The sequence below is a fragment of the Apium graveolens genome, chromosome 4 (assembly GCF_009905375.1).
Source record: "Apium graveolens cultivar Ventura chromosome 4, ASM990537v1, whole genome shotgun sequence".
Taxonomy (NCBI): Eukaryota; Viridiplantae; Streptophyta; class Magnoliopsida; order Apiales; family Apiaceae; genus Apium; species Apium graveolens.
In genome coordinates, this window is record NC_133650.1 from 124,711,440 (window position 1) to 124,726,637 (window position 15,198).

Sequence of the window (15,198 nt, forward strand, 5' to 3'; positions counted from 1 at the left end):
TCAGAATATGAATCTTCATTTTCAAATCTCAGCTTATCATGATCAATGCAATCTTCAAGTCCAGTGATCTTCTTGTCATCAAAAGAGACATTGATAGATTCCATGACCACTTTTGTTCTCAAATTATAGACTCTGAAGGCTTTTGTAGAAAGTGGATATCCTACAAAGATTCCCTCATCAGCTTTTAGATCAAACTTGGATAGCTGTTCAGGATGAGTCTTGAGAACAAAACATTTACATCCAAATACATGAAAGTATTTGAGATTTGGCTTCTTGTTCTTCACCATCTCATATGGTGTTTTTCCATGCTTGTTAATGAGTGTTGCATTTTGAGTAAAACAAGCAGTCTGCACAGCTTCAGCCCAGAAATAGGTTGGAAGCTTTGCTTCTTCAAGCATTGTTCGTGCAGCTTCAATTAGAGTTCTATTCTTCCTTTCAACAACTCCATTTTGCTGTGGAGTTCCAGGAGCAGAAAATTCTTGCTTTATTCCATGATTTTTGCAGAACTCTTCCATTATCAAATTCTTGAATTCAGTGCCATTATCACTCCTCAAAATTTTCACAGAATCTTTGATCAATTTATCCAGATGTTTGACATGATCAATCAGAATAGATGCAGTTTCACTTTTTGTGTGCAAGAAATACACCCATGTGTATCTGGTGAATTCATCTACTATGACCAACGCATATTTCTTCTTTGCAATAGACATGACATTCACTGGACCAAATAGATCAACATGAAGTAGATAATAAGGCTCAAGAATTGATGATTCAGTCTTGCTCTTGAACGAAGATTTTCTTTGTTTAGCCTTCTGACATGAGTCACAAAGACCATCAGGAACAAACACTGATTTTGGCAGTCCTCTCACAAGATCTTTCTTGATCAGTTCATTTATCTTGTTGAAGTTTAAATGAGAGAGTTTCTTGTGCCAATTCCAGCTTTCTTCAGTTGAGGCTCTACTCACTAAACAGATTGCAGAACCATCAGAACTTGTTGAAAGCTTAGCTTCATAAATGTTACCACGCCTGAATCCCTTCAGAACAATTTTTCCTTTAGATTTACTAACTATTTCACAATGTTCTGCAAAGAAATCAACATGATAACCTCTGTCACAGATTTGACTTATACTCAGTAAGTTGTGTTTAAGTCCTGAGACTAGAGCTACATCTTTAATGATGACATTCCCAAGATTGATATTGCCATATCCCAAAGTTTTTCCAATATTGCCATCTCCATAAGAAACACTTGGGCCAGCTTTCTCCACAAAGTCTGATAGCAGGGCTTTATTTCCAGTCATGTGTCCTGAACATCCACTGTCCAGAACTAAAATATTTTTCCTGTTGCCCTGCAATCAAAAAGACCACTAATTATTAGTTTTAAGGACCCAGACTTGCTTGGATCCTTTGGCCTTTTTAGGTTTGTTAACATTTGCAGCGGATTTAACATCAGATTTTATGTTAACAGTTTTCTTATCAGAACTTATACTAGAAGGAACAACAGAAACTTTCTTTAAAGAAGGTTTTATTTGATAATAATCATAGTACAAACTATGATATTCCTTACAAGTATAAATGGAATGCCATAAACTACCACAATGAAAACAAGGATTTTGTGGTTTGTATCTAACAGACTGACTCTTAACTCCTGACTTTGTAGATAAGGAGTTAATATTCTTATTCTTCCTGCAAAAAGAAGCCAGATGGTTAGAACTTCCACAGTTATAACATGCTTTCCTAGGAGCATCAGGAATAGATTTATAGTTATTGCTTTTATTCACACCTTCCTTTCCATTCCTGTTTTTCCTAGGTGATTTTACCTTGTTTGCATTCTTAACATCTTTCAGCTTATGCTTAAGCTGCTTCTTTGTCATTAAGCCTATGTTAACTTCAGCTGTCTTTTCCTGTTTTAGTTTGTCAGAAGTTAATTCCTTTTTAACTTCTGATTTCTCAGTTTCGGATTTTTCAGTTACAAACTTAACAGGTTTTAACTTCGGCTTTTGCTTATCAACAGGCTTAATTTCTTCAGTTCCTTTTTCATTATTTTCTTCATAACCTAAGCCCTCTTTCCAGTTTCCACTGCTCAGCAAATTTTGAGTTGCTTTGCCAGAGTTAGTCCAAGTTCTGATAATCTCTCTCTCCTTTTCTAACTCAGTTTTTAGAGATTCATTCATTTTTAGCACTTCATCCCTAACATAAAAAGCATCATCTCTATCCTTCTGAGTTTGATGAAACATGACTAACTCTTTTTCTAAGAAATTGTTTCTTTTCTTAAAAGCAAGATTTTCAGAAGTTAATCTTTCACATGTTAAAGTTTGATCTCTATAACTAACAAACATGGTTTTAAGATATCTTCTCAACTCATTAATATCATCAGTATGAAAAGCATAAGTATTCTGAGGTACCTTTGTTTCAGCAGTTTCAGAACTGCTCTCAGAACTTGATTTTTCAGCATTTGCCATCAATGCATAGTTCTCCTCACTTTCAGAGTCTGAGGTGTCTGTCCAGCTTTTCTGCTTTGTGACAAGAGCTTTGCCTTTGTCATTCTTGGTCTTCTTGCACTCAGGAGATATGTGGCCTTTCTCACCACAATTATAACATTTAACATTAACATAATCTCCTTTGTCAGACTTTCCTCCTTTTCCTTCAGATCTTCTGAAATTCTTCTTATCAGAACTTATGCCTTTCCTGGAAAACTTCTTTCCCTTCCTGAACTTCCTGTATGCAATTTTTGTGATTCCTTTCACCATAAGAGCACACAGCTTCATCATCTCCTCATCAGCATTAGTTTCAGGCAAGCTTTCAGAATCTGAGTCATCATCACTCTCAGAACTTGATGACTCAGTATCAGATTTTATAATAAGAGCTTTACCCTTATCTTTCTTTGAGGAAGGTGGTTTGGGGGATTCCTCTTCAACCTTGAGAGCAACTGTCCTTGACTTTCCTCCTTTTCTCTTGCTTCTTTGTTCCATCTCAAGTTCATGAGTCTTGAGCATTCCATAGATTTCATCAAGAGTTGTTTCATCAAGATTATAGTTGTCTCTTATTGTTGTTGCCTTCAAATCCCAACATTCAGGAAGAGCTAACAGGAATTTGAGGTTTGTATCTTCAAGATCATACTCCTTATTAACCAATGACAAGTCATTCAAGAGTTTGACAAATCTTTCATACACATCAGTCAATGACTCATTAGTCCTAGAGTCAAAGTGTTCATACTCTTGAGTGAGTATTGTCTTCCTGTTCTTCTTAACTGTTTCAGTTCCTTGACACCTTGTCTCCAGTGCATCCCATATCTCCTTAGCAGTCTTGCAGTTGATTACCCTGTTTGACATTACATTATCAATGGCACTATGCAATAAGTGACGTACCTTGGCATCCTTAGCAATAGATGCTATATCTTCAGCAGTGTAGTCATTCTTTTCCTTTGGTACGGTCATTGCTGCTTCACCTGGAACTACAACAGCGAGCTTGGTAGGTTTGTGAGGCCCTTCCCTGATTCTATCAAGGTATTCTGGATCTGTTGCTTCCAGAAACATGGTCATCCTTACCTTCCATATGGGATATTCAGATGGTCTCAATATGGGAACTCTGATAGTCTCATACCGACTCTGAATTGATGTCTTTGATGATTCCTCAGTTTTGGTAGGCTTAGTTGGTGTTTCTGTGTCAGACATGACTGTGTTTGGATCTTTAACTGTATGTGTGTTAACAGATAGCTCTGATACCACTTGTTAGGTCACACTTTCACTGTAGAGGGGGTGAATACAGTGTTTATCACAATCAAATCAAACTTCAAGAACTTATGTAACAGAAAACAAACTTTATTTAAACAATAAACTCTGTTACAATCTGGAACTGTTATCTCTCAGTGATGAACAAAATATCACGAGAGCTGCTAGAGTTATACTAAATAATATTCTCGATAATGATAACACATATTGTGTAAACTCTATTTCTGTGTTTATATACTACACAGTTACAAGATATTCGCTAATTGATATAGAATATAATTCTGCTTCCTAAAATATATCAATCAGATATCTTCTATTCCAAGTATTCCATTCTTCACGGAATTCCTTCTTCATGCATATCTCTTCTTATGTTTATCTTGATCTTCTTAACTTTAATCAGCTACTGTCCTTATCTGATCATCCTTCAGCACTTAAGTTCTGATATCTGTCTCCTGATAACATAAGTACTGATATCCCTTAAGTTCTGACTTCCAGTATAAGTACTGATCAGTTAAGTACTGATTTGTTCTGTTCAAATAAGATCTGAAATCTAAACATAAAACATATTAGCCATGACATTATCAAATATATCTAACATTATATTATTTTGATTTTTATTAATTTATTAATTAAATGTTAATTAATTTATTAATAATAAAATTAAAATGATGACAATATTAATAAGAGTTATTAATTAAGGGAGTAAAGGAAAGGGGGTTACTCTTTTTTTTTGTAACAACAGTAAGCAGACAAACGGCAAGAAAGTAGAAAAAAAAAATCAACGGTCTGCTTTGCTGGGCACGTGAAGCGCAGTCGCTGGGGGGTGTCGCGCATTTCGGAAATGCGTTACACCCTGTTGCGCATTTACAGAATGCGTTACACCCGGTAATGGCTTAACAATGTTGTAACGCATTCCTGTAATGCGTTAAACCCCGTCTGTCCACATTAAATTTGATTTTTTGGGAGTTTCGTAACTCCGTTTTGGGCGTGCAATATATCGTTGGATTCGTTTTTCCGAGACGGATCTAATGGAGTGGTCAAATATTTTTTATATAAAATATTTGAACTGTTTATATTCCCTAAAGTGTTTTAAAGCATGTTTTAATTGTTTTAATTGCTTTTAAATGCGATAATAAATCCATACATTATTATATCAATGTGTGACATGATATTACTTGCATGCTTGTTTATTTATTTTTATATATGAGATATATGCCTATGTTTACCATGCGATGATAGATTTAGGTGAACTTAAATCAAAATAAAGCGTGCTCTAGAAAATCTAGAATATAAATCGTTTCTTGCCTTAACAATAATATTATGTATACAATAATGAGATTCTTGTGTTTATGAAACATGTAATTAAATATTAATTTTCAATATTGAGAGAAAGGATGATTCTGTCAAAAGCAGATTTTGATCTGTAAGAAAGGGGTATTAAGTGACGCCTCTTGACATGCTCCCCCGATTTGGGAATCATCTGATTATCGATTATTGATTTGAAATATTTAATTTAAAAGGAAGAATCTCTTTATAATATGATTATGATTGTAACATAATATAATCCCTCTAAAATTAAATAATATCAAGTAGTAATTGGCCAATGACACAACGAGCTTGTGTCGGTCATAGCCTTCCAACATGGTAGAAATTAGTTCTTATTTTTAAATCATTGTCGTTTCGTGCTACAGCCGGGGGATTTGATTTTGAAATAAGAAATACTTGTCTATTACATAGAGATGTGTACATTGAATTAGAATCTAAAGGTCGTTATGTGCTGCAGCCGTGGGCCGTTGGAGACTGATTCAATTGTACGAGATATTGGGTTAGACTTGACTTAGAATATTGAGTCTATCGTGCTACAACCATGACTCAATTATTCAAGAGGCTAAAGTTTTATTAGGGAATAACATAAGATGTAATTGACAAGAGTTGTCTGCCTATTGAACATCACATGACATTTCGTGCTACAGCGGAGGTTGTGTGATGGAATGTAGGATCCCTATTCCCACTAGCATTATGAATGCTTAATTTTTCACTTAGGGGGTTGTGTAAATTAGATAAACTAGTGGGAGCCACTTATGAATAAAGACCCGATTCATATAGTGTTTTGAAATGAAATTGAATATTTGCTAAGTTTTGTTATGTGTTCATCATTTACAGATTTACTATATATGTTATGTCTTCTGCACTATCACTCCGGAGCATACTAGATGCTCACAAGTTGACTAGTCCTAATTTTGCTAACTGGCTTCGAAACTTGAGAATTGTTCTCAGGGTTGAGAAGCTGGAATATGTGTTTGACTCACCTAAGCCTGTTGAACCTGCTGACGATGCACATAATGATGAACATGTTGTGTATCATAAGTGGATATATGATACAAATGTTGCTCAATGTATCATGCTAGCTTCCATGAACATTGAGCTACAGAAGCAGCATGAGCATATGGATGCTCACACTATCCTTACGCATCTACAAGAGTTGTATGATATGGAAGGGAGGACAACTCGATATGAGATATTGAAGGAGATATTCGGTTGTAGGATGTCTGAGGGATCATCTGTGAATGACCATGTACTTAAGATGATCAATTTGATTGAACTTCTTGGATAACTTGGTTTTAACATGGATGGGGAACTGACTCAAGACTTGGTCTTGCAATCACTTCCGGGTTCGTTTTCGCAGTTTGTTGTGAACTTTCACATGAATAAGCTAGATGTCAGCCTGGCTGAACTCCACAACATGTTGAAGACTGCGGAATCGAATTTTCCCTCTAATAAGAGCTATGTTCTTCTAATTGGTGAAGGTTCCAATCCTAAGAAAAGGAAGAAGAACCCTTCCAAGAAGAAGAAAGTAGGTGAGAAAAAGCCGGTTCCACCAAAAGCTGAAGACCCCAAGAACAAAGTTGTTTGCTTCCACTGTAACAAGATGGGGCACTAGAAAAGGAACTGCAAGGTTTACCTTGCAGGATTAAAGAAGAAGAAGGGTAGTGAGACTACCGCTTCTGTTTCAGGTATGTTCATGATTGAAGTGAATATGTCATTAAATCAAATTTCTACTTGGGTATTAGATACCGCCTGTGGTTCTCACATTTGCAATTCATTGTAGGGACTAAGGAGAAGTAGGACTATTGAGGAAGAGGAGGTGATTCTACGGATGGGAAATGGAGCAAGAGTTGCTGCTGAAGCTGTAGGATCATTTCATTTACATATGCCTACGGGCAAGACTATTATTTTAAATAATTATTATTTTGTTCCCTCGATTGTGAGGAATATTATTTCTATTCCCATGTTAGACTTGGCTGGATTTTCGTTTGTTATTCAGAATAATTAATGTTCAATTCTTAGAGATAACGTTCTTTATAGAAGTGGTATTTTAAATAATGGTCTGTATGTATGTAACGTAGAGCATAATTTACTACAAATTGAACATACTAATAAAAGAAAAAGGAATGATGAAAGTCTTACTTTTTTGTGGCACTGCAGACTTGGTCATATTAGTGAAAATAGACTGCGGGCATTGCATAAGGAAGGGTTACTTGACCCCTTTGATTTTGAATCATATCCTACATGCGAGTCTTGTCTATTGGGCAAAATGACCAAATCTCCATTTAGTGGACATGGAGAGAGGGCTGCAGATTTGCTAGGATTGGTATACACAAATGTATATGGACCAATGTCTACGCAAGCCATGGGTGGATTTTCATACTTCATTACTTTTATAGATGATCGATCTAGATTCGGATATGTGTATTTGATGAAACACAAGTCTGAAGCCTTTGAAAAGTTCAAAGAATATAAGAATGAAGTGGAGAAACAAATCAAACATAGTATTAAAACTCTTCGATCAGATCGAGGTGGTGAATTCTTGAATGGAGAGTTTCTAGATTATCTCAAAGAAAATGGTATAGTCTCCCAGTGGACTCCTCCATATACTCCACAGTTGAATGGTGTATCTGAAAGGAGAAATCGAACTTTGTTAGACATGGCTCGGTCCATGATGAGCTATGCGGATCTTCCAGTATTCCTATGGGGTTATGCATTGGAAACCTCAGCATATTTACTGAATAAGGTGCCTTCCAAATCTGTTCCTTGAACTCCATATGAGATATGGAAAGAAAGGAAACGGAGTCTTAAACACGTTAAGATTTGGGGATGTCCAACTTATGTCAAGAAAGTTGACCCTGATAAGCTGGAATCTTGATCCGTAAAATATAGTTTTGTGGGATATCCTAAAGAGACTTTAGGGTATTACTTTTACACTGATCATAGGGTGTTTGTCTCCAGACATGCTACCTTCTTGGAAAAATAGTTTATCCTTGAAGGAAACAGTTGGGAGCAAAATTGAACTTGATAAAGTTTAAGAAGCACAAACTAATATGTTTCAAGTGGAAACACTTGTTCAGACTGAACAACCTTCTGTGGAACAGCCCATTCGTAGGTCAGGGAGAGTGTCTCGCCAACCTGAGAGGTATTATGGCCTTGTCATTGGGAATGACAATGAGTTGTCAATCATTGATGCTGACGACCCTATGACCTATAATGAGGCTATGAGTAGTGTTGACTCAGAGAAATGGCAAAGTGCCATGAAATCCGAAATGGAATCTATGTATACCAACCAAGTATGGAATTTGGTTGAAGCACCTGAGGGTGTGAAGCCTATTGAGTGCAAATGGGTATACAAAAGAAAGATTGGAGTAGATGGCCAAGTGGAGACCTACAAGGCCAGGCTCGTGGCAAAATGATTCAGACAAAGGCAATGGATTGACTTTGATGAAACTTTTTCGCCTGTAGCCCTGTTAAAATCAATTCGGATTTTACTTGCGATTGCTGCTTACTACGACTATGAGATCTGGCAAATGGACGTGAAAACGACCTTCCTCAATGGGAAACTTGAAGAGGAAGTGTATATGACACAGCCAGAGGGTTTTCTTTACAAGGGAAATGAACACCTAGTGTGTAAGCTGCTACGAACCATATATGGTTTAAAGCAAGCTTCTCGTAGATGGAACATCCATTTTGATGAGACAATCAAAGAGTTTGGTTTTATCAAAAACATAGATGAACCATGTGTCTACAAGAAGGTTAGTGGGAGCGCGGTAACATTTCTTGTATTGTATGTGAATGACATACTTCTTATAGGAAATAATATATCGATGCTATAATCATTCCAAGTGTGGCTATCGAAGAACTTCACTATGAAGGACTTGGGAGAAGCATCCTACATTCTCGGTATGAAGATCTATAAAGATAGATCTAGAAGAATGATAGGTCTTACCCAGGGTACATACATTCAGAAAGTGCTTAAAAGGTTTAGCATGGAAAACTCCAAAAGAGGTCTCATACCGATGAGCCATGGAGTATCCCTTTCCGAAAAGATGTCTCCTAAGACACCTGAGGAAAGAGAGCGTATGAGTAAGATTCCTTATGCTTCAGCAATAAGATCTATCATGTACGTGATGTTATGTACTAGGCCTGATGTTGCTTATTCAATTAGTGTAACAAGCAGATATCAGTCCGATCCAGGTGAAGACCACTGGAAGGTAGTGAAGAACATCCTTAAGTACTTCCGAAGGACTAAGGATATTTTTCTTGTTTTTGGTGGTGGATCTGAGTTAAAAATAGAGGGTTATACTGACTCTAGTTTTCAATCAGAAAGTGATGATAGCAAATCCATGTCATGGTACGTGTTTACTCTGAATGGTGGTGCGAGTAGTAGGAAGAGTTCCAAACAGTCTACAACGGCTGACTCCACAGCGGAAGCAGAATATATAGCTGCAAGTGAGGCTGTAAAAGAAGCCGTTTGGATGAGGAAATTTGTTTCTGAGTTGGGAGTTGTTCCTAGCATTAAGGAGCCTATTGTGTTGTATTGTGATAACAACGCAGCAATAGCACAAGCCAAGGAACCTAGGTCTCATAAAAGTTCTAAACATGTTTTGCGACGCTTTCATTTGATTAGGGAAATTATTGAAAGGGGAGATGTCAAGATTGAGAGAGTTGACACACATAACAACGTAGCAGACCCACTCACAAAGTCATTGTCTTAGATTTACTTTGATCGTCATAAAGAGAAGATGGGTATTAGATACCAGGGTGATTGGCTTTAATTCAAGTGGGAGATTGAAAGTGTTTGTCCTAAATCCAATCATGTATGATGAGTTAGGAAAAACTTTCTTGTATTCCTATTTGTTTTCATTGAAATTAATAAAAGACTTGTTTTGGTTTTATTATGGGCTTTATCTATTTAAAGTGTTTTAAATAAGATGCTCCACAGTTTAGAGTAAAGCTTCTAGAATTATAATGAGATTATAATAGTGAGATCTAGAAGATGATAACTCTAGACTTAAACAGTTCCTGATCATAGGATAACTAATCAGATGTTAGTGGATCCGCAAAGATTGGTACATACTATGCTTGCTCCCTTCAGGAGGATGTCCATTCTCATAGGCATTTGTGTGGTGACACTATAGCTAGTATGTAGGTGCTTATTAGGGAATAAGTTCACTGAACATGACTCGATAAGTTGAACAACTAATGGAGATTACTCACGTGTCAATAGTTATTTACTGAGTGATAGTTGTACAAGTGTCCTTAGACTTGAGATCGTTAAAGTTATCTTATATATAATGAACTGTGCTTTGGTTTAGTCCTTAGTCTCAAGGACATCCATTAGGTCTATTCTGGGCATAGGGATTTATGTTTAGAGATAGTTAACATCAATAGAGGATCTACCCCTTCCAGTATAGGAAGAGAATATCCTATGTTATTCTTAGTATGCGAGTTCTGGAATCTCTGACCAAATTGTATAAAATTAGAAAGGAGTTTCTAATTTGCATTACTATGAACTTTACATTATGAATAAGAAATCATATTATTAAATTTGATAGGCCTGACACGAGATCCATGCCTTATATTTAATCGGGATATTGTAAGGGTAGAAGGAATTCATTGTACGGTAACTAGTCACTGACAGGTTCTTGGTATTCTAAGCAGTGAATTCATATTATCCAGATAGTCGCGATATGTTGAGAAGCATCACTCACGATGTAGAATAAATATAATTAATCAGTTAATTATATTTAGTGAATTTTAGTATTCATTGTTAATAATTAATAAAAGTTTATTATTATTTATTTCTACTACCGGCATAATATTGAACCTACAGGGTCACACCGTAAAAGAATATTTTCTTTGATGAAATAATAAGAGAGAGAATTATTTTCTAAATAGTTTAGAAAAAGAAATAATGATTAAAATAGTTTTAATTATTGTTAAAGCATTTTATAAAGATAAAATGTGGGGCTAATTTATATATATATTGATATATTATAAAAAAAACCTAGGAGAGCCTTATAAATAGAATGAGATGGCTTATTCTAAAGGCACACTTGTTTTTGTGAAAAACCTAAGAAGAAGCTAGCCTCCGTCTTCTTCCTCTCTCTCTCTCTCTCTCTCTCTCTCCCAAAACTCCATTTTTATAAAAGCTTGGTTTTATAAAAAGCTTCATCAAAGAGGATTATTCTTGGTGTATACCGGTAGAGTGCTTCACACACTGAGAAGCAACTGCTAGCAACCGTTTTATAAAGCTTCGATTTTTAAGGTATGGTTACGATTCCTCCGCCCTTTTTTGATTTATACGTTTTTCTATATGTGCGATACATGGTTTTTACGGAATAATTATTATATCACGCTTCCGCTCATCCATAAATTCCTTCACCAGTTGGATTGACAAGTCTACAAAAAGCAGCTTGAAGAGTGTGCAAGATCAAGGGTGAAGATTAACTGACAAATGAAGATCAAAGTTAACACATTGTGCAAAGATATGCTAAGCCAGAAAGGGAAAGTATACTTTTCCTAAAATAGAATGATTAGTGACAGCTTACTAAAGTTAATAGCATGTCTTATTATACACTGTGTAAACCAGAAGTTAACTGAAATATAAAGTGAACACTGGTCCTTTGTTAGATCTAATAATTTTGATAAGAAAATTTTGTATTCTCTCAAGGAAGAAGCTAAGCTCTTTATCAAAAAAGAGCCTAGAAATTTTGTAGCAAAACATTTTAATTTTAATATAAAATTAAGTGAGTTTTGAAAGATCCGTGTTCACTGTTATTGCTTGTTTAAATTTTAGTATTAACATACATCACTGCAAGATTTACATTTACTTTGTTCGACCCATGAATACTTCAAGAAAAGCACAAAAACACATTCACCCCCCTCTGTGTGTAATTCATTACCTAACAAGTGGTATCAGAGCAAAATATGAAATTAAATAGATTTAAGATCTTGGAAGAATGAATACACAGAAGATCAGTAGCATCAAAATTCCTACTTTTGACAAAGCTAACTACACTCTTTGGAAAAAGAAAATATTGCTGTTTATCAGGATGGCCAATCCACTCTATATTCAGATTCTCAAAAATGGGCCCTTCACTCATATGGTTAGATTTGAGGAATCTACAGATGGTGATATGGTCATTCCAGCTCATTATGCTCCAAAAGACTTTTCTGAGTACTTTGAGCCTGATAAAGAAAAAGTTTCCCTGGATAATAGCTTGCAACTGATTTTGATAGAGTCACTTGACAATGTAATGTACATCAACATTGTCAATTGTGACACTAGATCTGGGAAAAGATTGAAATAGTCTGTGAGGGAACTGAGGAAGTTAGATCTAATCAAAGAAGGATATTGATTTCACAGTATGAGGGTTTCATGGCTAAGCCAAAAGAAAGTATCACTGATGTGTTTGAAAGGTTTAATAAGCTGATAATTGACTTGCAGCTCCATGACAAATATTATGAAGTTGAAGAAGTTAACTTGAAGTTTTTGCTTACACTCCCTGACCATTTGGAACATAAAATTTTAGCAATCAGAGAAGGTAGAGACTTGAGCAGAATAACACTGGAAGTTCTATATGGAATTCTCAAAACATATGAACTAGAAATGATTCAAAGGAAATCATTGAGAACTGGTCAAGGACATGTTGTAGATGATTCAAGAGCTTTAATTGTCAATGAAAGCCAGATCTCTAATGATTAGCCAAGATCTCAGATTCTAGTTGCCTCAGCAAGTGAGCAAAGAAACAATGATTCACATGAACAATTCATTCTGGAATTGAAAGAAGATGAGTTCTACACCCTAGATGAACTTGATGAGCTTGATCAGTCAATGGCCTATCTGGCAAAAAAGTTCTCTAATATTAATGTAAAGAAGCCAAGATTCTTCAAGGGTAAAGGACAATCATTCAATAAAGACAGCAGCTGGAAAGGAAAAGGGAAGTACACATCTGATAGAAAAAATGGTTACAAAACTGGATCTGTTGACAGATCAAAGATAAGGTGCTTCAACTGTGATGAACTAGGCCATTTTACTACAGAATGCAGGAAACCCAAGAAAGCAAAGAAAGATAAATCTTATCTTGAACTGAAAGCAAAGTATGAAGCTCTTCTGAAGAAACAACAAAGCAAAGCTTATATTACAGAGGGAAAAAGTTAGGATGATTCTGATAATGATGAAGATGAGGAAGTTGGAAATTATGCACCAATGGCCTTGGAGCAAGGAGAGTCATCCTCATCAAAATCACAGGTACCAACTCTCACCATCATTGATTTAAATGTGAGTCAATATAAGGAAACTGTAGAGAAGATGAGCACGGAAATGTTTCATATTCATACAAGTATGGTTGATGCTAATGAAGAAGTTAGCAGAATGTCAAAGAAAAATGAGAAGCTTGAGAATGAGAAACAAGAAACTGAATTATTGTTGGTAGATCTTGAAGCTGTAAAATAAGAAAATGTATATCTAAAGAACAATATCAAGTGTGCAAGTGAAATTGAAGCAGTGCTAAGGGAAAAGCTAGAAAAGAATGAGGTGAAGTTGAAGTCCTTCAAGAATGCATCTGAATTGGTTGGAAAATACCATGAGAAAAACAAGCCATGTGCAAAAATTGCTATTGGCCTTGATTATGATGCCTTGAATAGCAAAAAAAAGGTGAAAAATGAAAAGCAACTGGAAAATGAAAATGTTCCAACAATCCTGAAAAATGTTGATTCACCTATGTTCAAGGCATGTGAAGTTAACTTCAGTGAAGAAAAGTTGATTATCAAGCAAGAAATTGCTGATGTAGACAATGAGAAGAAAGATGTGGAAGCAACTCAATCTTTCAAAACTGAAGAAAAGCTCATGGATAACCAAGGTTCCAAGACACCTGTCAAAGAAACCAAAACCGATAATGCAAGGAAGAAGAAGAAAAATAGAAATGGGAAAATTGGGATAAACAAAAACAACAATTTTACTTATGTTGCAGATGCTCCAAGAAAGAAATGTGAGAAATGTGGCTTTGTGAATCACCTAACTCACCTTTGTAAGAAGGTTGTTAGCAAGCCAGCTGAAGACGCCTGTAAAGACAATGGAGCAAATGCAAATGATCCCTACTCATTCTGTGACAAGTTTGACTGCATCCCTTGCAACTTGAAAGTGATGAAAAGTTGTCACAAATTGAGAGTAGACCTCAAAGAAACAAAAATTAGGTCTACAACAGATAGGGAAAATGCACAACAGTCATTGAATTCTATTTTATCTGAAACAACTCATCTACTTCTACTAAATCAGTTAACAAGAAGAAAGTACCCAACACTGCTTGGGTTGCTAAATACACTTAAAACTCATTGTGTGCAGGGTAAAATGAAGAAGGTCATATGAATCATAGACAGTGGGTGTTTAATACATATGAAAGGTGATAAGGCCCTGGTATCACAGTTTGAGGAGAAGGTTGTCCCTTTGGTGACCTTTGGAGACAACAACAAAGGATTCACAATGGGATATGGCAAGATTGTTTCTGGAAATGTTGTCATTGATGATGTAGCACTAGTAGTTGGTCTTGAAGTGAATCTTCTCAGTGTTAATCAATTTGCAGACAAAGGTTTTTAAGTTTTATTCAACAAAGAAGAATGCATTTTTATCAGCAAGAAAACTGGTGAAGTTGCTCTGAAAGGAGCAAGAAAAGGAAGCTTGTTTGTTGCAGACTTGGACTCAACAAATAAGGATTGTATTTGTTGCTTTTACACCAAGGCATCAGAAGAACAAAGCAAGCTATGGCATAATAAGTTGTCTCACTTGAATTTCAAGATAATGAACACCTTTGTCAAAAGGAGTTAGTAAGAGACATGCCTAATCAGGAGTTTGCTCAAGTTGAAGTTTGTGAAGTTTGTTAGAAAGGAAAAATGAAAAGATCAAGTCATAAGTCAAAAACTGTAAATTCTATAAGTGCACCATTGCAACTTATTCACATGGACTTGTTTGGGCCAGTAAATGTCTTATCAATTTCAAGGAACAAATATGCACTTGTGATGGTGGATGATTTCTCAAGATACACTTAGGTAGAGTTCATGCTCTCTAAAGATGAGACTCCACATATTATAATTGAGCACATCAAGAAGATAGAAAAACAGGCTGAAAATTATAATTGTG